General features: G+C 34.1%; 1 protein-coding gene across 1 annotated transcript in view; it reads right to left on the bottom strand.

The window, feature by feature from the left end:
• The window catches only part of LOC138692672 (zwei Ig domain protein zig-8-like), a 459,104-nt gene that overhangs the window by 283,530 nt on the left and 150,002 nt on the right, over positions 1–25,572 (bottom strand). The window lies entirely within an intron of this gene.

Here is a 25,572-nt window from a genome sequence, read left to right as displayed (position 1 = left end):
CAGAAGACAAATAGTTATCATTAATAATAATAATAATAATAATAATAATAATAATAATAATAATAATAATCAAGTAAGTGTGTCGCGATATCGTAGGCTTTCAGCAAAGTCTGTTGTTATTCAAAAAAGGTTGGAAACCACTGTAGTATAGTATAGTATAGTATAGTATAGTATAGTATTGTATAGTATAGTATAGTATAGTATAGTATAGTATAGTATAATACGTGCTTTTCTTTCACATTGCGGCCAGCGCACGGAGGCTCGCACACCGGCCACAGCAACTCGGACTCCCGCCAAGCCAAGTATTTGAAGCTGTCCACTTGCTGTATTGCCTTGCAATAACTATAATAGTAGTAACAGTAATCGAGAAAAATTGCCTGTTTGGGCGGTGAAAAAATTTTGAGCATTCTTCATTAATTTCTAGGTGATAATGAGTTTCTCTAACAATTTGTTAAAGTACTACGAAAAGTAATAACACAGTTTACTTTGTTAAAAAGATGTTGATCTATAAATCCGGCTAAAATATAATCAAACTAAGATATCTATATTGAATATTAGTCCATTTATTACATGTAATATCGGTTTGGGTATCGCAAAGGGAATATCTCGAAGTCTCATATCTCAAGAAGAATATCTCAAGCACATGCAGCTCCTGGCCACATTGACCGAGCTCTGTAAACAACTTCGACACCACATGCGTGATGAGTGATGTGGCTATCTGAGTTAAAAGTATGTTAACGCTTGTTTAGCGTTTTTTAGACTGTAATATGAATGTGAATCTCCAAAATAATAAAGAATCGGAATAGTCTAGGGTACTATATATATATATGATAGAAACATGTCAATATTTAGTCCTAAAACGACGCTGAATATCTGTAATAAACTTTCAGCTTGACTAGTCACAACCCATATGTAAACTTGTCCTACGGTTTTGAAATCGTTTGAGCTCGGCCAATGTCAACAGCTGGCTCATACGCTTGAGAGGAAAATGAACAAAACTTTGGAAGACAATATTGCGAAACCGGAAATAGAAAGTGTGTGAGATAGATAGATAGATAGATAGATAGATAGATAGATAGATAGATAGATAGATAGATAGATAGATAGATAGATAGATAGATAGATAGATAGATAGATAGATGGATGGATGGATGGATGGATGGATGGATGGATGGATGGATGGATGGATGGATGGATGGATGGATGGATGGATGGATGGATGGATGGATGGATGGATGGATGGATGGATGGATGGATGGATGGACGGATGGACGGATGGACGGATTGACGGACGGACGGATGGATGGATACATGGATAGATACGTTTCAATTTACAGTATACCGTAATTATTTTTACTTTAGGTATCTTTCATCTGGAAACTCTAATTAATACTGAATGAAATGTTAAAAATTGAATATCTTTTCGTGCAAATATAGATTTACTGCAGTAAATAAAATCTCTTATTTTTCCAAATGTATTTTGTAGCCACCTACAAAGCTTCCAAGTGGAAATTACTGCCCCCGGATGTCTCTGGAGCTATACTTTGTACACATGAATAAAACTCTTCTTTCTTCTATTGCACCATCAATTATTAATTTTAGTTGAAGTAGCTTCATCGTCCAGTTGTCAGTTCATTATACAAAAAAGTCCACCGCTGTGAAGTAACGGTTAGCATGCCTGACAGTGAAACGCGCTGGCCCGGGTTCAAATCCTGGTTGGGATAATTAATCTGGTTGAGGTTTTTTTCCAAGGTTTTTCCCCAATCCATTAAGAGCAAATGCAGGATAACTTTCGGTGCTGGATCCTGAACTCATTTCACTGGCATTGTTATCTTCATATCATTCAGACGCTAGATGCACATAAATGCTGATAAGGCGTTTTAAAATAACCACTAAAAATATACACAAAAAAATTATCGTCGTGATTCCTGAAGTGTTTCGCCGTTTTTGTTCCTGATTTCATAACAATTTTAGTTTTATGTTATATCTATCATATTGTATATACTGTATTCCTAAAAGAAAATTATCCATTACTGATGTGAACAGTATCTTCCCATTAACCAAAGAGGAATTGCCTACACTGAAAAACAGACAGCTCGCTAAACAATTTTTTTTTCGACGTCAGGACTGTCAAAAATGTCAATATCCGTCAAAATTTCGAAATATATACTGTATTTTTTTTTTTCAGTATAACAGTACCATCCCTTTGTACTTACTACATTAAGAAAGTCAGAAACAACCCATATTTATACTTAATGAAATACACTAGAACCTTAACAAAATATGAAAGTATCTCTTAAACGTTCTATTGTTACGGAAACATATGGACACTACATGAGAAAACGTTTCCAATACATGTCTGCTATCTCGACGCCTGCTCATGAATATTTCCGAGCCCGTTTCCTCTCTTAGCTTTACTTTTGAGTGCATGTGTGAGGGCAGCAGACTGTATTGCCATTTGAACTGGTATTAAATTTTGTTGGAGCGGAGATTCTCTGCACTATTGACATCGGTTTTTGAAGTTAGAACTTTGCAGGGAAATGGAATTCCAGTAACAGCTGACAGAGACACATGGGCACACTGCGCATATTTTACTAGTGTCCTTGAGTAAGCAGAGAGAGTGAATTACACTCAGGATCAAACATATTACATTTATATGAAAATGAAATATTTCGTGAAGTATATTTTTCCTGAGTGTGCCTGAAAAGTGGTTGTATTTAAATGAATAAGCAACTCTTGTATCTCAAAGGGTAAGAAATTGTGTAAGTACCACATATATTGAGAAATGTTTTCCAGTGAAGGCTTCCATTAGTGAAGTTTGGCTCTTTATAAGGTATCACGGGAAGACGAATGAAAATATGACACGGATCAGCGGTAAAACAGCGAATTATTGCTGTACATATATATAGAGTGAATCGGGGGAAGATGGCTATCGGGGAAAATGCTCATTTCTTTGTAGTTTCACATTCTTCCAAGAGAGAAAGCCACGCGCATGTCTTCATGATCAATGAGACAGCTGAATGTCTGTAGAGTGGAAGCTAACTCATTTTGCCACGTGTTCTTGTTGTGAGAAGAAGAAAAGCAAGAAAACAGCTCATCTTCTGCTATAAAATAATTGCAAAGGTATGTTAAAATTTTAATACATCCTTGAATTCGTAAAAACTGTCAAACCTTTGTAATGGATATTGTAGTAAAGGCTCCAAAGTTTGTAATGTTAACAACCAACGACCTTGTTCCGCCACCTTAGGTTGCGTCACAGCACTAGACGTCTTACTCCGATACTTGGGGAAGATGATAACTTTTTTTTCGGGGTAAGACGGCATATTGTTATAAGAGTTTTATTTTTTGTTTTATTGCGGGGAATATCTCCGATAGAATCAGTGCATTGAGAACAGTCTTCAACTTGCGATGGAACATGTTATAACAGAGGGTATGTACTGTTTTAGACCCTCGCAAGCATACGAGATCTCTTACCGTACCCTTAACGCCTCCTAAAAAGGAATGATGACAAAAAATGAACTGGATTGAATTCATTCTGTTCAAGAAGTGATTTCACGAGTCTTGCACAAGGAAATGAAATATATGCAATAGCTGCGTTCCTAAGTAGTGATAAACGAGTGAGAAAGTATACATGAGCTTTAGATTAAGCCGATTTTGTTATATAAAGGGTGCGTCAGAAAGAACGGATGGATTTCAAACTATCGATACGCAATGAGGAGAGAGATATAGTGAGGGGGACCACGACTGTTGGGTCAGCCATATAATGCAGTTTCAGTTGAGAATATGGTGTTGATCTGGTGTACAACGTGCTTTCATCGTAGAGACATTTTTGAAAAATGAAGAGTCTGTGAACGCCACTCAGGACTCATTTCGACATCGGATGTCACGCTAGGATTCCAACTCGGAATACAATTTTGCGGTGGGTGGCTTCATTTCGTATCACAGGTTCAACATTAAAGAAGAAATCACCTGGACGACATTCTATTGCACTGAGATTGTCCGAGGCTACGGTAAGATCTCGCGCCCTGCGACTTCTTTCTTTGGGACCATTTGAAGGCGTAAGTTTGTAAACACTGATCACATACACTGGACGAACTGAAGACAGCGATTCGTGAAGAAATCGTGGCAATTGCACCAGCTATGACTGTGAAAGTGATGGCGAACATCAGAAAACGCCTCGATGCCTGTATTGAAAGCCAAGGACATCATATGGATAATGTTGTTTTACATAAATAAACTGCATGTATTGGTGAATATGTTGATAACAATAAATTTTTGATTTGATGAATCTTTACAATTTTCTTGCCATGTGAAATCCATCCGTTCTTTCTGACGCACCCTGTACATATATCAAACTAATTTCAGGGAAAATGCATATATCAGTAAATGTGTTAATTTTATTTGCCATCTTACCCGACTATCGGGGAAAGATGCTTACAGTGCAGGTAAGAAGAAAACCTGTATCTATAAACAAAGTAATTAATGTTTTCTGTTTTCTACCAAATATATAGTTTAAAAATACCTTCCACACTTTGGTATTTCAATATGAAATTCGAAACTAAATGAACAGTATCTTAAATTTTCAATCAAAGAAAAAGTGAGGCATCTTCCCCCGATCCACTCATATTATCAATCGTTTCGATTACTGATAACCATACAGCGGATTTTAGGTCCCTACACATCGACAAGACATCACGTCCCTTGACGTACGGAGAAAGCACTGAGAGCAGTAATCTTACTGCAACTGACGTACAACCATTTCATGCTCAGAAGTTATACGTTACAACTCAGTCGTGACTACGCGCGCAGTCAAAGATGATCTATTGTATTGACTCCATGTGTTGCAGCAGTGTAAGCAGCTATATCTCTAATATGAAAAGATATTTGTAAAGGCTCCATCCGAAATAAAAGTATTCGAGGAAAAGGCACCTGGAATTCCTTTGCTTCTACACTCGCTCACTCGGTAAGTCACCTATATAGAAGCAATACTTTGCTATTCTCAAAATTATAAGACGGCAGTCAACATAATAAATCTATTGGTGACGAGTATGCTGCAGCGAAAATAGTGACAACCTTGATGTCCCCATAATTAAAAGAAAATTATATGTTGTTTATCTAACAGAATTTCAAAGATATTCCCAAATTATAAACAAACTAATCATGCCAGAAAGTAGCAACTTGGAAGAAGTACCACTATCTCTCAAGAAAATACCAGAGGAGCCCATTGTCGAACGAACTCAAAGACAGTTCGAAAGTGTTGTGCACAAAAGTACAGAGATATTCTTGTAAGACAACTGAGTATTTATGTTGGATTATATTAATTTTCCATACATATAATAAAATACGTAATATTGGAGTAGAGCATCTCCACGGCAAGATGCATTGATATAGAAATAAAAAGATTATTGGACTTCCTTCGAGAAAGTTCTGAAGAACAATAATTGGTAGAGTTCGTCATTTCTTCCGCATGCATTGTAATCCTTCACCTGGTATAATTGGGAACATTAAATCCAAACGTTTGAGATGGACAGAGCATGTAGCACGTATGGGTAAATCAAGAAATGCATATAGAGTGTTAGTTGGGAGGCAGGAGCAAAAAAGGCCTTTGGGCAGGCCGAGACGTAGATGGAACGATAATATTAAAATGGATTTGAGTAAGTTCTGAAATTATGGTAGACAGTGGATTATTCCTTCTCAGGCTAGGGACCGATGACGGACTATGTGAGGACGATAATGAATCTCCGGGTTGTCCAAAAGCCTTAAGTAAATAATAATAATAATAATAATAATAATAATAATAATAATAATAATAATAATAATAATAATTTATTGGCAGGACAAAGATACGTATTTATTTTTTTTTAAATAAGAACTCTCTCTCACCCCCAGAAAGAGTAACTTACATACCCGTGCTTAGCGGGCATTCCACATAAGTTAATGCTAAGACATTTTATTGAATAAAAGAGTAAAAACTAATAAAAGAAAAAAAGAAGACGAAGAAACGCATATAACAATAATTGAACCTTAAATTTCCTTTGTTAACATCAATTTTTAATAGATTTTTTTAAATAAGGAGCATTACCAAATTGTATGTTTGAGAATTTATTTATTATCATGTTATAAAGCCTTGGACCGAAGTTGCTACTGTGATTATATGCTATAGTTGTAGTGCATTTAGGAACTGTCAAGCATATGTTGTCTGATCTTTTGATTTTATATTTATGTGTATATAAATTAGCCTACGTATGTTTCGGTTTTTATATACGAAATTCAGTAATATATTGTTATAAATTTGATGGACGTCAAATAATTTAAATTCTTAATACAGCAGCTCTGAAGGATAATCAAGAGGTTTATTAAGGCATATTTTTATTATTGTTTTCTGTAGCAGAGTTATTGGCATGAGAGAGATACTATAAGCACTACCCCATCCTATAATGCCGTATTGTAATTTAGCTTGTACCAATGCGAGATAAATCAGTCGTAAAGTATGGACAGTCAAGTAATTTCGTAGGATGACAAAATAGTGAATAATTTTTCATAATCTATTGCACAGAAAAAGAACATGTTTATCCCAGCTTAAGTGTTGGTCGACTATTACTCCGAGATATTTAACTTGAGGAGATTCATTTAGAATAGGACAGTTACAACTATTAGAAGGATAATTGGAGGTATGAATTTTAAACACGAGAGCGAATCAGGAGATTTCATACCAAGAGATGTTAACGAAAATCATCATCATCAACTATAATATCAATTTTTGTTTTCCACCTGTGCTTATCTTAATATCTGGATTTATATTAACGTTTTCGACACTCGGTGTGTGTCATCTTCAGATATGGGGTCTATGTCATTGTGTGTTGTGAAGACCTAGCTTCTTAATTATGTTGTGGGTTGTTCACTTGTGTATGACCTTTCATGATTTCTTAATTTAGCTAAAATTACTATAAGCAGTGTGTGGTTGGTTGTTATGATTCTGTTAAATTCTATCCTTTGAAAAACCCATTTAGGACAATAGAAAATTATGTTAAAACCATTATTATGACACACAAATATAAACAAGTAAAATATATACACTATAAAAACACTGTAAAACACTGTAAAACACTGTATACACTATATCACTTTTATCACATATATGGTTGGCTGTGTTGGCCTGTTATATCGTTAAAATTGGGTTGTTTTTACTGTTCTTGGTAAAAACTGTCTTTTTGACGCACTTTCACTGATTTTCCATAGTATTGTATGTTGGAGTTTTTGATGTTGTTCAAGTTGACTACTGTGAATCGTGGATGCTGTTATTGAGTACTTAGACGTATATAATACAAGCTATTTTCTGTTGAGTCCGCTGTCTAGTATGGCAGACACGCATGGCCATACTAGCTAAATTAAGAAATCATGAAAGGTCATACACAAGTGAACAACCCACAACATAATTAAGAAGCTAGGTCTTCACAACACACAATGACATAGACCCCATATCTGAAGATGACACACACCGAGTGTCGAAAACGTTAATATAAATCCAAATATTAAGATAAGCACAGGTGGAAAACAAAAATTGATATTATAATACAGTGAGCTTATCGGCATCTCCAAAATGAAACTAATCATCATAAACGTCATGGATTACGCCATTTCGGTTCTGTTCCGGCGATGTCTCAGCAGGGTGTCCATCTCTTTCAGGGTCTTCCCGCCTCACGTTTACCTCTAGGATTGTAATTTAAGGCTAACTTAGGCAATCTGCTATCATCCATTCTGAACAGATGTTCTGTCCGTTTATGTTTATAATCATGGATTTTTTCTTCCATACTTTGTATCTGCAAATTTTTCCTTATTTCTACATTCTATATTTTGTCCATGATATTACTTCCATTTACATATAGCAGGAATTTTGTTAACGAAAATAAATAAATAACTAAATAATAATAATAATAATAATAATAATAATAATAATAATAATAATCGTGAAAAATAATCGGTAATGATGAAAATTCAATGATAATGGAAATAACAACGGATTTCAATAAAGGACGGTCTTTATGGCTACAATCTCCCCTTGGCTCGGGGCAAAGTTCTTGGCATTAAGGTTTGCATCACCCTCTTGAAGAGGATGTAGAGTAATTTGTGCTGCTGAGCACTTAAGAGCCAGTCGGGGCTAATAGCGTAGTCTGTGTGTATCAGTGTTGTCTGACCTGAACCACCTACATAATTAATAGCCAGACGTTACAACAGACCTGCAGGGCTAGTGAATAATTAAACCCCTGACATAACATGTCCATTATTTCTTTCATATTCCTTCTCTAATGGTAAGGGATATACGGATGAGCTTGAACTGTCATTAGAAAAGTAACGAAAACCTTAACGTTAAGAGATTTAGAATATAACGTTAACAGATTTAGAATAATTATAAATAATTCAAAATAATGTAACGCAATGCAGTGGTGCCTACTAAAATTGACTATCTCATAACAATCTATAGTGAAATATTGCGTAAAAATTGAAAAAAAAAATAGGGTCTGTTTAGAGTTTCACCGTAAAAAGTTCCAATAGGCACAGTAGGCTAATTAACTTACGGAGCAAGACGAGGTGATCCGACTTTTTTTTCTGAGGAATTCTTGAACCTAGTGAATGGAAGTCACAATTTGGTGGAGTTGTTGATATCATAACACGAAGCATACTGATCACATATTCAAGATGAACTGTAAGTCACGTCGTTAATTTCAAGCGGTTATTCTTTCAGATATTTCAAACAAAAAAATGTGATACAAATTTGCTTGTTGTTACTTCCTTTTCGAGAAAAAAAAATTGTCTACTTACATGATCTTAGCTTACCTGATTATTTCCTTTACAGTTATCTCAAAAGAAAAGTTTACGAAAGGAGCCCTCGTAGTATTATTTAAATGAAATAAAAAATTCAGGAATGTATTGAGAGAATTTCTAAATGAAATTCTTCAACGTGCAATAACGTCCTTCACACTTTGACACCTAGACTGCTGCAGCATATTCAACAGAGAAAAGTTCACTTGTTAAGTGTAACATGCAAAAGTATTGCTATAGGTATCCTACAAACAAAACTCAGCTCGGACTCCTCGCGGCGCGCATGCTATACCCCTCTTACTCCCCAGCTGTAGGCTTGAGAGCATGCTGGAAATGGGGGCATACGTCATCTGCGCGAGACAGTCACGCCCGCTGGTTTCTGCGCACCGAGTTTTACTTGTTGGATGCCAATACCATATGAATATCTGAAGACATTTTATTTATTTATTTATTTATTTATTTATTTATTTATTTATTTATTTATTTATTTATTTATTTTCTTGGCTTATTATTGAAATTATGTAAATAGAAATATAATAATAATAATGATAATAATAATAATAATAATAATAATAATAATAATAATAATAGACTAATAATAATCATCATCATCATCATCATACTATTAATAAAGGATAAAAGGTAAGACTGAAACATAACAGAGTAATAACAACAAAAATGGCAGTAATATAATCAATAATGCAATATCTATACTAATAATAAATCCGTAGCCGAAATTTTTCTGGTAATTTTCGATTTTCCAAAAATAATTGGTCCTAACATATATAATTAATCGCCCTGAAACCGAAAATCGCTTTTTTGAAATTTTTGTTTGTATGTCTGTCTGTCTGTCTGTCTGTATGTTTGTTACCTTTTCACGCGATAATGGCTGGACCGATTTCAATGAAAATTGGAATATAAATTAAGTTCGTTGTAACTTAGATTTTAGGCTATATGGCATTCAAAATACATTATTTAAAAGGGGGGTTATAAGGGGGCCTGAATTAAATAAATAGAAACATCTCGCTTATTATTGATTTTTGTGAAAAATGTTACATGACAAACGTTTCTTTAAAAATAATTTGCGATAAGTTTTATTCCTTGAAAAAGTTTGATAGGACTGATATTTAATGAGATAAATGAGTTTTAAAATTAAAATAACTGCCATCTAAGGCCGTGTAATGAATTAAAAAACAAATGACTTCGTCTATAAGGGGCCTTGGACAGCAACAATCGAAAGCTATGAAAGACAGCCTACAGATAATGTTTCTGTGTTTGTATGAAGTAATATCAGAAGCTAAATTAACCGATTTGTATAATTAATTATTAATTCACCATTGGAAAGTGTATTTTCTCTAGATGGACATAATGCTATAATGTTATTACAGTAACTTCTGAGTGAAACGAGGACAGGTAAGATTAAAATAGCTTCTTATGCACAGAAAACTTGATAGGCTATTCTGTACATTCGTTTCCTGTATTTCCTAAATAATTTTTATGACCAAACGAGTGGTCTCTGGATCAAAATGATCGCATTTTAATTATGAAAATACAATTTAAATTAAGTAACATAATAAACGATTTATCCTTATATCAAACACGAATGTTCCCTGGATCAAATGTCCTATTTTAATTATGTAATTACTTTATATTTATTTCTAACGGGTGCAGCGGAGCGCACGGGTACGGCTAGTATATTATAATTATTCTATTAATAAACTGTAACTGCGTCAGACCCGGAAAAGCAAGATTCTCAAGCTCCGGTGTCACAAATAATAGAAACATTAATCACACACAACTACAATTGCACTGATAACTGTAATTGCACATGAACTTTAAAATATATTACATAATTATATTGCATCATCTTGTATTATAGCCATGAAAGAAAGGTATAAATTTATTTTGATGTTTATGGTAGAAGTTTAAAACAGTACACATATAAATATGTTTGATATTTGAAACGTTGAACTCTTTGTAAATATGATGAGTAAGATAATTTGATGGTAAAGATTGGTATAAGCTCTATGCCCATGATATTACTGATATATTAATTATTTTGTAAGGTGTGTTTTAGTATCTATTAGCAGTAAGTGGCTAAAATTTCAATTCAATGTATGCTATAATAAGTGAATAGAATGTACCTAATCACAGGCATGTATTGAATTTATAAAAAAAATATGTTTAAATTCAAAAAAAATATTTTGAAGTGAAAGATTTACTCTAGAGTAAGCATTCTTTTTGTATTTTAAAGCTTAAAATGTATACACACATCATTAAGAAAATGAAAGAGCTGTGGTAAATAGTATTATATTTATGACTACTTGAAGATAGGTTATTTTTACAAGCATTATGCATGCGATAACAAGGAACTCCCCTCAATAGCATGACAATACTGTTTAATTTTCATAATGCGCAGTTAAACACACTTAGTCTAGGTTTAATAAATTGATAGGGATTCGAAATTCGACAGAATCGTTAGAGATGAGTATTAAAATAATGGTTACGAGGGTGATTTTCTTCCGATAAATATAGGAGTGTCCTTCATTGTGTTGATTACATTATTATCTCATTACAGTTGTTTCTTCTTGATCATTTATGTAATTAATAATGAACTTAAAATTTATCATTTCCCGCATTAATATTTTTAAGATATTGTTTCTCGAAGATACTTAATCCAATCCCATTTGTCTGTCACGAAGTACTTCTGGGCTGTATGGCTTATAACCTCAAAGTTCCTTGCTTGGCTGTAACATGATCCTACGGGACATGAGAACCCAAATCTTGTTTGTGCCTTTGTGTTACGTGCACTCCGTATGTAAATGCATCCTAATACACTCAATACTGGCAACTTAAAACATCCCGTAAGCCAGCGCAATATTTTAAAAGGCTTCTCACGTAATTTCATAATGTCTTTCTAATACGGTTTGGGTTAAACATATACAGGATGCGGAATATAATACTTGTAAGTTTTTTTATGCTTAAAACCTGTTTACTTTAAACGTATCGTTTGCCGAACCAGCACGTTGACTGCTGGGTTTTATGCCCTGAGAAGCAAACATGAAATATGTGACTGACATAGATGATTATACTGCATTCTATAATGTCTGAGAGGTCATATAAACATTGCAGGCAGAGAAAGGGAGAAGGAAAATTTCTATATGTATTCAGTATATTCAGTATTGTACAGTCAGTGAACACAAATTTGTGCATTTGACAAAGTCATGTAATACCTATAAAATAAACAACAAAGACATAAAGAACAATAAAATTATATCAGAAGCAGTCAACATCATTAACATTAAAAAACTCATTAATATCTTAAAAGGATTTGTTGATTAACCAACCAGAGACAAGTCTGTTAAAAGACTTCCTATCCAGATTGAAAACATGTGTCGGAAATTTATTTGCAAGTTTTAAAGACATATTAAAATAATTATTCTTTGTTTTGATTAGCCTATGTCAAAAAGGTCACGGTTTCTGGTTTTGTATAGATGAACATAAATCCTATGTGTCAATATTTGTGAATTATCTTTGACAAAATTCAGGGCTTGATAAATATACAGTGATGTTACAGTCATTTTTTCATTAAAAAATAACGGTCTGCAATGTGCCTTCATTGATGAATTTGTTATAATAAAATAGCTTTCTTGTAACATAAGAAATTTATTAATATGAGTACTATTACCCCATAAAAGTAGTCCATAGGAAAGTACACCATGAAAATAAGAGAAATAGACACGTAATTCTTCGGAAAATACATTATCAAATTTCGCAGAAGAAATATTTCTCTTGACAATTTTTTACAAATAAAATCAACATGGTCTGTCCAAGTAAGTGTGCTGTCCACAGTAATACCAAGGAGTTTGAAGTTATTATTTTCCATGACTGTACTACTAAATAACAGAGATGCAGTTTTACTTTCATTTAAAAGAAATTTATTAGAACTAAACCATTTCTTGGCTTTATTAAAAGGGAATTAGTAAGAGTTTTCAATTCATTAATATCACTATGACTTGTCACTTATATATTCGTACAACATTTTTTTATATTCTTCTGCTTGTATATTTAGCATATATAGATCATATCATATTCGTCTCCTGCAAATATTGTTCGGTCATCCACAAATAATAGTGATTGTAATGTTTTATTTTTCTTTTGATACACCCACTTGAACAAAATTTTTATACCGCTCATAGATTCTAGATACATATTGAAGAGGTGGATAACAGACCACAGTCTTGTTTAAAACCTTTATTAAAAAAACCCGGATCATAAAAAATTTTCTCTGACTTCGAAGACAGGTAAATATGTATGTGTAAAGAAATCAGGAATACGAGACCGCTCTACTAGGTGGAAAATTTTATAATGTTCACGTTAGCACACTTCCCGTTAAAGTAAAACCAAGAAAACGGGATTCGAGCTACTGAAATGAAAAAAAAATAACATCTGCAATTTCTGCATAATGCTCCCTCGTATATTGTGTTTGTTTATGGAAGCAAACTTAACGAAAGTAATAAAGTTTCCTACAACGTGAAAAACTTTTAAAGACTATGAATATGAAAAAAAAATCTTTATTTGCTTTTCTCTCCGGACAAAACGTAATATAGCTCCCGGTGATATTTACGGACTCCATTGTCAATGATATTTCTTTTCAGAATCAGTTCAGCTAAGAAAGCTGTTTAAATATTAAGAACAGCAGTAGGCTATTTCTCTTGTTTCAACATTATATACCGATAAGGTAATAAAAGCAGTGGTATATCCCTAAATCGGATCCTACTTCTAAGAATTGATTAATTTTTAAAACATTTTTGCTAACGGATCTTAAAAATTATTATATTGTTTGTACACTGAGCAGCTTAATGACTAGGTCGCTGAACTTCACGCGTTTTTTTATTGATTTCATATATTGAAAAAATAATAGTGGATCCTTATCGATAATGATTTTTACGTTCGAATAAAGGCAACTTTATTTTCCATAAATAACATATTTTCTTGTTTCGCCCGATTTATTATCTAATTTTGAAATTATCTCTGACACTTTTACTACGTCATACTACTATAGACCAATAAAACGGTATGAAAAGACGTCTTTCATCCAATCATTGCTGTTTATCGTTACAATTGTATCATTTCCCTAGAATTTGTTTGTTTTATCACTTCCCTATACCTTGTTTCTTTTTATCATTGTTCTAGCATTTGTTTCTTTGTTTGCCAACATTTCAAATTTCAAATTCTTTACGATATTATGAAATATACTTTACGATTGTCATTTGAAAATGACTGAAAATGGCGGCTCCGTTCAAACGTTTTGGTGAAGCTAACATTAGTGAAATAGAATTTTAGCAAGTTAATTAATACCTGTTTTATTGTATTAGTTTATTTTATTTCTTCTAATATTTATATAGGCTACTTTCTTCTTTTTTATCATCTCCGTACCATTTGTTTCTTTGTTTGCCAACATTTCATACTGCAAATTCTTTACGGTACTATAAAGCATGCTTTGCGATCGTCATTTGTTTACCGCATATAGATAGTCAACTGAAAATAGCGGCTCCGTTCAAACGTTTTGTTGAAGCTAACATTAGTGAAATATAATTTTAGTAAGTCAATTAATATTTTATTGTATTAATATACATTATTTCTCGTAATCTTTATATACTTTCTTCTAATCTTGTAATAGTCAATTAAATCCCACTCGAGTGGGACATTTGCAAAAAAAAGCATACATAAACTCTTTCAAAATAATAATAATAGTAAACTGCCCCCCATTGAGGGTAGCCCTTACGGACTCAGTATATCCTCAAAAAATTATTATGCATATGTAAACATAGATATTAAATTTTAAAGAAGGGAAACAAAGAAAAGGGTGTGAAAAATTACAATTGCTATTAATGTGGCACCATATGATTAATTAGGATTTGGCAGGATTTTTTAACACAATTATCACAATGTCATCCCTCAGAGATGTTGGCAGAGCAAACTGCCGTTGAAATTCTTCGAAAAAAGCTGGTATAGTCCCTCGAGCACCTATGAGCAAGCCGAATACCTCAACGTGAATCAAGACATATTTCAGCTTGAAATAGTTGACTGTAGGCTCATAGATCGACTTCTTCTCAAGGTAGACATCGGCTGACTGATGACATTCTACTTCAAAACGTATCGTGGGGTCCACAATGATGCCCTGTTTAGTGTCAGCATTGTACGCTAAAATAGGTTGAATTACTGTTTATAATTTCTTTTACAATAGTAGTGAAAGAATTGAAACAGGAATAAAAGTGAAGAAAAACTTCTCTATTTTTTAATAATCCAGCACTGTTCTGTGAACAACCAATTTCAAATAAGAACAATAGGCCGCAACTTACGTTGTACATCTGCAAAAAGAGATCTCAACATAACCTGTAACAAAAGTAAACACGAGCAGAAATTTAGCCTCTTTAAACCGCAAGCAGCAACTTAACTTCAGAGATATTGTATGTACTATTAAAAATTCTCGAATTGTTTCGTTATTTATTGTCTATGTACGGTATTCGAGCATTTGTTGTATTCCGTCTTCATTGAATCGCTTCATTGAAGTTACGGCGCCTCTGCCGTTTACGAGCTATCCCAATATCCTATTTAGCTACCACCTCTCTCTGTGGTGAACATAAACTACCCACAATGTTCGTGATGCTCTTTTCGAATGAATATCACGTACAGGGGTGTACATGCGTGCATTCAGAGGAAAATTGATATCCTTGATGAGTGGCTCTATTCCAGAGTATACCCAGGAGACGTGGTAAGAAAACTGATTTTAAAGACATCTTACTGCTACTGCAGGCTTTCTTTGCAGAATATTAAAATAAAAATATAAACGCCATTTTCTCGAAGCTGAAAATCCAGATATGGTGTTTTCTTCAATTTCAATGGAATTTAAATATGCATTTTCTTATGTAACACTGTATCAAATCGTCGATATTCTAGAGTAGAAGAAATGGTTTTAGCGAAATGAGTCTGAATCAAGTCTTCGATCTTCTAGAGTAGACGAAATGGTTTTAGCGAAATGAGTCTGAATCAAATCTTCGATCTTCTAGAGTAGACGAAATGGTTTTAGCGAAATGAGTATGAATCAAGTCTTCGATATTCTAGAGTAGACGAAATGGTTTTAGCGAAATGAGTCTGAATCAAGTCTTCGATATTCTAGAGTAGACGAAATGGTCTTAGCGAAATGAGTCCGAGATTTCGTTATCGGATTACCTGATATTTGCATTGCAGTTGAGATAAAAAATTATATAACATAAGTGGGACTCCAACGCACATTCAGCGCAGGCTCGCACATGTAACGAAAGTAGGGCTACCATTTCAATTGCATTCAATTTCATATTCATAATCGTCGTTACTGAAGTAGTTATGTCTATTAAGAGAGAAAGAAAAGCATGTTTCTACTTACTCTTTCTGGCGGTACTAGAGTATTTTTATATTAAAAAAATCAATATGTATCTTTGCTCTGGCAAAAAAGGTTATTATTATTATTATTATTATTATTATTATTATTATTATTATTATTATTATTATTATTATTATTATTATTATGGAATCTTAAGGTTCACAGCTTATTGCTTAATAGAAGAGTTCCATACATCTGTGTTGCATTAATCTGGTAAGCACTGGATATCAACTAATAATTTATTGTTAGTTACTCAGGAGAAGACGAGCGGAAGGAATGTGATCATTATGATTATGAATGCTGATTATGACAAACATCACCCAAAATCTCAGTAGTCAGTTATTAATCATGCCAAAAACATTACTGAAAATAATGCAAGACATAAAAGATACAAATTTACTTAGAAACATTTACTATGAAGTAAAACATTCCCATATATCCTGTGGAATTACTGTTTGGGAAACTGTGCAACCATTTAGCCTATAGTAAAAACGTTTTATGTTGCAGAAGAGAGCGATAAGATATACAGGGTGAGAGGGGTATACGACCAAATATTTTGATATCTGTTTAGGAAAAATGCAAGTGAAATAACTGTAAGGACAAGGGAAAATAAATAAATAAATAAATACATAAATAAATAAATAATTTAATAAATTAAATAACAATAATTAAATAAGTAATAAATTAATTAAATAAATGAGTAAATAAGTAAATGAGTGAATAAATGAATGAATGAGCAAATAAATACGAACTAAATATTTTCAATTTCTTTACATTTTAAAATATATTACTATCAGTTTTAGCTTAATTTAATCATGCTATTGTTAATTTTTCTCTAAAGTGTTTAATCATTCTCTATCTTTTCGTTGCAGATAAGTCTGTTTCCTTCTTGTGGTCATGGAGTACGCGGGATTGTGTCTACTGAAAGGTAAATTTGTTGCAACTCCAATTTTTTTTTAGTCCTGTTCACTTTTTTTATATGATATGAGGAAGATTGTAATTGAAATGATCTCTGTGATTATCTTCGATATTGCTTTGTCTGTGTCATGTTTAGTTTCTGCTGATTTGACTTTAAAACATGTTTTTATTGCTTCATTTCTGTTTGTTTTACCGATTTGACCGTCATGTTTAGATTTTAAATGAGGTATAAATTAGATTAAACAAAGATACGTGAGACTGCAAAATTTTGAACTTTTATGAATTACATTTTTTTAAATGTTTCAGAAGAGTCAATTATATAAAAATATAAATTTTTGTGAACATGCAAGAACGACTTCCCGCAATCGCGAGCTATCAACGATGTACAGTGCAGATACAAAAGCATAGAAGTTACAGATTAGTTTTTAAATAATTCACTTTACTTCTTTTGAACAGAGCGGTAGAAAAGATAAATAAAAATTGCAAACATTATCGATTTGAATGTATTTAGGTGAAAAAAAGAAAGCCATAGTGTTTTCATTAATCATGATAAAGAGGTGACGAAGCACAATGCAAAGATACAACTAATATCGCTTTTATATGTACCGTATTACACATTTTTTACTATTTAAATTTAAACGTAGATAGGAAAAATTCATCAATTTCATCCATGCGAGAAAAGAATAGTATTTGAGTCCGTCTATCGCAAACAAAGCACAAAATAAAAACAAAGATACTTGTTATGGATATGCAAAGGCATAGTTGCCGATATGAATATGAAATTTAGGACTTTGACGCCTTTTAAACAACGCTGGCTGTTAAAGTATTTAGATTTTGCCACAGCTGTCAAATGTAGTTCATCTGCATAGTCATGCAAATTGAAATGTCATAAATTATAGAGAATCCCAACGTTTATATTTGGATGTATTCACTCGCAAAATCGTCAGAGATTTGGAGCGTGAGACGAACAGAGGAATTGACAGCCGTTAGAACGTTACCGGTACAGTAGTAATTTTAGTACTGATATTATGTCACGTAGAGTTCGCGATATATTGTGCAGTAGAAGATCCATGATATTGTCTTTATTTTGCTTTAAATTCAACAGTGCCATCTGATAGGGATCTTGTCATAATTCTAAGTGAAATAAAGTCCGCGTATTCTTCTTTGGTTGTGTAAAAGGCTTATCGGGAATATTTTTGTATTAACTCTGTACCTTTGATACGTTGTCCCTGCCCTAATATTTTCAGTTTTCTTACTCACTTTTTCTGTTAGAAGGCCAAACAATGCATCCAACGCCGTTAAGACGTCATTATGCAGGAACAATAACTGTCGTCCTGGCAGAAAATTTCAAGACGAAAGATGACCAGTTAATGAATTTTATGTTATTCTCCCACTGACGGGTAGAACTTCTCTATGTCGTATATAGAGTATGCGTCTGTAATATGGTCACCTCAGTTCCTGTCCCATCAGATGCAAATAGAAAGGATACAGAAAAGATTTTTACGTTATTTATATTTTAAAAAACAACACGTGTCGTCTTATGACAAGCAAATTTCATATAATCAGTTACTTTTTTAATTGAATTATAAAACTTTAAAATCTCGACGATTAATAAATAGTCAAATTTTACTCTATAAGACTGTTAACGGTATATTGAATGACTGTGATTTTCTTAAATTCCTTCAGTTCAATGTAAAAAAAAAAAAACAGAATTACGTCATAGGCAACCTTTTGTTATTCCCATTCCTAGAACTGTTTTCTTCAAGAACTCTCCATTGTTTGTTATGTGTAATACTTACAACTCTGTCTTTAAACTGTGATTCTCAATTAGATTTCAGTTTCACAGTTGAAAAATTTCATACAAATTTAAAAAGAATTGTATTTCCTTAGATATTTAAATTATGAATAAGTGTATTATAATGTTTTTACTCTAGTTTTTAAATAATTTTCCATCATTATACTGACATTTGGCACTATATTAACTGCAATATTATATTCTAGCATCTATTACCGTTATGTATTTTCTTTCTTTCGTTTGTGTTGTTTGTTTTGTTTTTTTTTCTTATTATGTATTTTGTTTATGTATCTGTGTAATCCACCTGTAATTGAAAGCCTGCTTCTGTTGGTGGTGGATTTAAATGAATAAATAAATGATTAAATAAATAAATAAATATACCGGAAACACTATACTTATTTCTTTAAAAGAAGACCCGGAAAATGAAGGGATAGAGAAAACTAGCAAGTCAATAATCCGATGATTGAGAAGAAAATTTTGAAGGAAAAAGTAGATTTTTCGGATTTCCGCTGGACCAACTTTAAATTATTTTACCGTATTCCTACAATTTTATAGCAGCCTATATTAAATTGTATCTCAAACACGCATACAATCGAACTGGAAAATTGAAATGCTGCACTCATCAGAAAATGTGGGTTGTGCTGCAGCTGGTGTTTCAAATACGCTCCGAATTCCAAAGTGGTGAGATAACTGTTTGTTGTCGAATTATTGAAATTCATTGTAAAAAATCTCACCGAATATAGGGTAAAGTTGCCTAATTCCGTGATATTCCTAATCCCGTGATACTGCTTTTAAATCGAATGTCAGTCAAAGCTTCGCCGTCCGACCATAGCGCCAGACATCTTTCTCGAAAGAGTACTTTTTCACCTACTTTTGAGACAACGGTGAACTTCCTAGCAAGATACCCAATCCCGTGACATTCAGTGGAAAAAACGTATCACGGAATTAGGCAAATTTTCCCTGTGCCATTTTACTTAATATGAATATAATCATTTGTTTTTTGCTTGATAAGGGCTTATGAATTGAATTTGAAGGCAAATAAAGTGAAAATAAATTCATTGTTTAGTAGGCCTACTTCTACTTTACTTGGAATTATAAGAACTTCTCAATCAGTTGACATTGACAAATATGTAACAAAATAAATACAAATTCGTGGACTTATTGCAATTGTCACTGTTTTTACTTAAATTTGCTTCCTTTGTAAGATGGAAGCTTTATTCTAGGACGGAATGAGACATGGTGGAATTTGGTTACATGCATGGACCTAAATTCTTATATGGAGTTATTAACACAAAAATAAATAGAAACAGAGCAAAGTGGACTTGCATTTGGGAGATCCCGAGTTGAAATCTCAGGCCGACCCATCCGATCTGGGATTTTTAGTGGTTCCTTTGATCGTGAAATTAGTAGGATTGTAGTTATTATGAAGGCAAATGCCGTACTGTTTCCCATGTATACTAAAAACCTAAAGAGAATGTTTCGCGAGACAGTAAAGTCTGATGCTTTTGCAAATGGCATAGTGATTCGTAAACGTGTCGATATAATATAAAAGCACTCTGATATATTGACAATAATGTAGAAAATCGCGCAATGAGATTACAGCTAAAGCAATTAAAAGTAAAAGCTAGAAAAATGGAACGATTTCCTAGTGAGTAAGTAAAAGGAAAATTTGGCATATGTGTGTGCAGCACGTATGGGCGAATCCAGAAATGCATATAGAGTGTTAGTTGGGAGGCCGGAGGGAAAAAGACCTTTGGAGAGGCCGAGACGTAGGTGGGAAGATAATATTAAAATGGATTTGAGGGAGGTGGGATATGATGGTAGAGACTGGATTAATCTTGCTCAGGATAGGGACCAATGGCGGGCTTATGTGAGGGCGGCAATGAACCTCCGGGTTCCTTAAAAGCCAGTAAGTAAGTGGTAAGTGTGTACTAAAATGTTATATACTGTGACAGCTGCAACGGGGTTTGAACACGCGTCCGACAGGGCGCGCGGCAGACGAAACGCTGGTACGGGGAGCATGCTGAAGGGCAGAGGGGGTGTATTACGTCAACGCGACGAGGGGAGGGTGCGCGCGCAACTGCTGCGTGCGGAGTGAAGGGGGGACGGACCCTCCCGACTCTTCCAGAAGTCCGTCGAAGTGGAGATATCCAGATAATTCGAGAGAGCTATCTCTGCACACCCGTAGAAATTTCTCGCAACTATGATTTTGCTATAAAAGAAGAAACGCGAGCGAACTCGGACAGTGTGTGATTAATGATTAGTTCAGTCAGTAAGCCAGTGAACAGAGCAAGCCAGCCAGCCTTGTGTACCGGATTTCGACTTGAGTGTGCGTCCGCAACTGTGTCAGCATCCGAAGGCCTGAGTTCGAGTGCAGTGGACCGCAGTTGGAGGGACCTGAGTTCGAGTACAGTGGACTGTCTCTGAAGGTCTGTGGTTCGAGATACTGTGAACTCGAGTGACTGAGCTAGAAGAACTGTGAACTGAGAACTGACAGTTCTGATTTGTAAATAGTGCTTTGTAAATATTAGTTAAGATTAACAGTTCATTGTTGTTCGTAATAGTCTAAGTAAATTGTCATTGTCGTCAGTGGAGTGCACTAACGAATACTGTGTTACGGTGTGGAGAGCAAATCCTATTGTTGAGATAATAAAGTTGCATTGTTGTTGAGTTGAAATAAATTTACAATACATTAGAAAACGGTGGGCAATATATCAATATGACTAAAACACTATGGAATAAATATCAGAGAATCAAGGACAGTTTCTTATCCATGAATTCAGAAATTTCATGAAAGTATTTATTACTGGGAAAGTTATGTCCGTCAGTGTAAGATTGAATTCTACGTATGTCAGAGATGAAAAACGCCTTCAATATTCAGAAGAATACAAAATAAAGACGCGAAAAAAATATTTTTCAAATTGAACATACCGAAATGTGATTTCTTCTTCAGGACGGAAATATTACTGAAAGCTTCTGGGAAAAGGACTATGCTAATGGGTTTGAAAGAAATAACGCAAACCACTTCCTGTAGGGCAAATTTATACAAGAGAGTTTTTAATTCACCATATCCTGTTCCAGGAACATACTACGAATATGTACTCCCGGCGAAGTTCTTATCACATCTTGCTGGAAACAAACTAGCTAGACACTCCTATGTAAATAAACAAATTTGTACTAAGCCGTAGCTATATGGAGTTCATCCACAATACAACACCACAATAAATCTAAAATCGCATGTTAACCATCAAAAGAAAGAACAATAATCACGAGGTTTTACAATAAAATAATAAAGTTGCAGAATCTCATTGACTACACATTAAAACCGGAGATAAAGTTCTGTGTTATAGCTGATAATTTATTTCAGACAGAAATTAAGTTGCAGAATAAAGAGGCTATACGAAGATCAGAAAAAATTTGGTTGGCGAAATCGAAAGAAATATTAACCAACTTCTCGAAGCCTATGAAACAAATAAGAAAAGAGAAGAAAATAGATGTTATTACAGTGAAAGATTGAAAGGCATTGAGATATAAATGAGGCATATAAATCCTACTAAATTTATAATAATTACACATATACAAATATTCCACATCAATTAATCATTAATACGACAGTATTGAATGGAAATGACTGTCATTGCATTGTCTCAGAAATGCACATTCATCAACAGACGGAATAAAATAATTGTGGAAGCGAGAGAATCTTTGACTGACATTGGAAATAATGCATGATGAGATTCTTGGAATACTTATTAAAATTTTAGTGCCGACTTGATATAAGTAAGTGGCAAGTACAGACAAAAGTGGAAAAATATGTCTGTCGGTACCAGGCAACTGGAAGTTCTGCAGGAGTTTCTCTCGAAAATCGGAGTGGTAATAGAAAAAAACTAACTACACTTGACAGTGCAATCTCAAGTACAAAGTTTCTAGACAAACCTTAAATTTCTGCGATTATAGAAGATATTAATGAAAGTTCGTAGAATGATTGTCATTAATATCTAGTGGTTACCGATACCCCGTGAATGATTTATAGAAAATTCTGACACTTTATCAGGATGTAGGCCTAAAACAGTTCTCTGTTTAAAACTTTGTGATATTAAATGCTGCCACTGTACTCAAGAATCTGATGCAAAGTAGCCTATCGGGTGATTGAATAATCTATCTTACCATACGACATGTTTTCTAAAGAAATACAGGAAGCTCAAAATAAAACTGTGTAATAAAATTACATGAAATTGATGTAAGGAACTTTTCAAGAAATGAATGTGCAGTGTTGCATTTGCCCATTTTCCTGTTAGCTCGCATCCATTAAACTGTACATTTTCTAAAATCCTACGAAAGAAGGGAGAAATTTTAGCTAAAAAGTTGCGACGAATTCTAAAAGAACGATAAATACTTAGTGTGGTAGGAACTGTTAACATAGTGGGTGAATAGATGGATTTCTGAAGCCAGCGGCGGGTATTCGACTTTCCGCCATTCACTCAAGCTTCCCCATCTAGAAGTGACGAACTACATTACAGCGCAAGATGATTAATGGAGGAATTGTGGAGTGCCGGCAGGGGAAAGGGAGTACCTCACAAATACCTAAGACCAAACACCATCTTTATCAATTACAATATCCATTTGGTTTCATCGAGATTCGAACTCGGATTACCAACGTGTAAAGCCAACGGTTAACTTGCACCCCGCAAGTGAATATTATATTGTAGAGAAACCGCAACGCGGCAAACCAGGTCTCTGCCAAGCAGCAGCGATTACAGAATCCGGTTACGCAGACAGCTTGCTGTCGTTGATATGTAGCGCAGTATCGGTTATTCGACATATTATATTGGTCTCAATGAGGTTAGAATAGATGTTTGCACATGTATGTTGATCCAGCAAGTCTATGCAGTCTTGGAAATCTACTATGCGGAAAATCATGATAAAATCATTTCAGCTCTTTCTACTGTTATATTTCATCTTTCAACCATTAGCGGCTGATTGACTGAGGCAAGTGAGGTTGGGCCTCAGTCACTTGGCTTAACTGAAATGAAATTTTGTGTTTTTATATAATGTATTAGTTATTTGAATGAAGCATATATCGCTGTAGAAGCATTTGAAAACTGTGTGATGTATATAGACCTGTTTTGCAGTAAAATTTGTTCCTGAGCCCAGAATCGTTCGTGCCGGGTCTGGCTTGTGATGTATATAGACCTGTTTTGCAGTAAAATTTGTTCCTCAGGCCAGAATCGCTCGTGCCGGGTGTGACTTCTGTATTTGTGTGTTTTCGCGGGCTTTGAGGTTGCGATTGAAACGTTGTAGCTGAGGCACAATTCGTCAGGCCTCGTGGCCTGGTCACCTTTCACTCCTCCTATCCATGGGCCGGCCTCAAGTGTAGAGTGGGGTGGGAATAGCAATGATGACTTGTCTTCCTAAGTAGGCCATAAATAACAAAAATTTCAGCTTTTTGGCAGGCAGAGACCCACACTATTCTCTTCCCTTATGTCTTAGATTATGACTTAAGCGAGGATGTTGTACTATTGTACTTCGTAGTACAATAGTGAATCCGGGCCAATGTTGTTATGTATTTCGGGAAAATATAAACAGAGACAAATGCGAGAAATAATGCTGGTGTAGTTGAGTCATTGTTAGAGTGTCCTTTTTCGAGAAGAAATAATATTGAGAGAAAGGAAGTTTTAAATAAAGAGAGAGCCTACCGAGATACCTACGACATCGCTGACAATTTTTCTGACAGATAATCTTAAAACGCGAGTTTCTATTGCATCCTGGTATGAGCAACATAAATGGTTAAGTGGGAATGTGTTGCAAAATAAATTTCTCTGTTGGGCTTGTTTCTTGCTGTCAAAGGAAAAAAAAAATAAAAAGAAAAGAAAGAAAGGGGAATTTCAACACATAATATGGGTTGCTTCATCACACTGAAACAATTACTGAAACTCACGGCTTATTTGGTGAATGAAATTATTATTTTCATTAATAGCAATAATAATAATAATACTAATAATAGTAATACAGTAATAATATTAATATAATAATAACAATAATAATTAATATGATAAATAAACATTTTCTATTGGAATCACTTAAACTAGTTGCATCTGGCCTCACCGAGGATTATGATCACCGACCGCTACTGCTTTCAACATGTCACCACACTGGTGCTCCGATAATTTTTTGATACATAAAAAGAATGCTTTCGCTTTAGAGCTTAATACTTTTGGCACATAGGTTTGCCTGGTGTTGAATACAAAGAATTGACATTAGTTCATTTTCATTGCCATAGGAACAGATTTCATCACATTGCCTCTACAAATAATTCCCCGTACTGTATTGCACATCTCGTAATTTCTGCACATACGTCACAAGTAGGCTGACTTGTCTAGGAATGACCTAGACTAATTTAGGCATACTTGTAGTTTGTAATTTAGTCATTAATATGCAACTCTGAAATCAAGAATACAATGAAATATGACAGTTTTCTTCAAGATCTGTAGCTCTGAGACTATGAACTCGAAAGTATGGCACTTCTGCTTTGCTTTTATAGTAGCTTGAGGTTTTAAGTTTAGTTTAGTTTACTGTTTTCTTGTTGCATGAGACGCGGAATCATCTGAACACA

The sequence above is a fragment of the Periplaneta americana genome, chromosome 17 (assembly GCF_040183065.1).
Source record: "Periplaneta americana isolate PAMFEO1 chromosome 17, P.americana_PAMFEO1_priV1, whole genome shotgun sequence".
In the NCBI taxonomy this organism is placed as follows: Eukaryota; Metazoa; Arthropoda; class Insecta; order Blattodea; family Blattidae; genus Periplaneta; species Periplaneta americana.
This window is presented reverse-complemented; position numbering and strand designations above follow the sequence as displayed.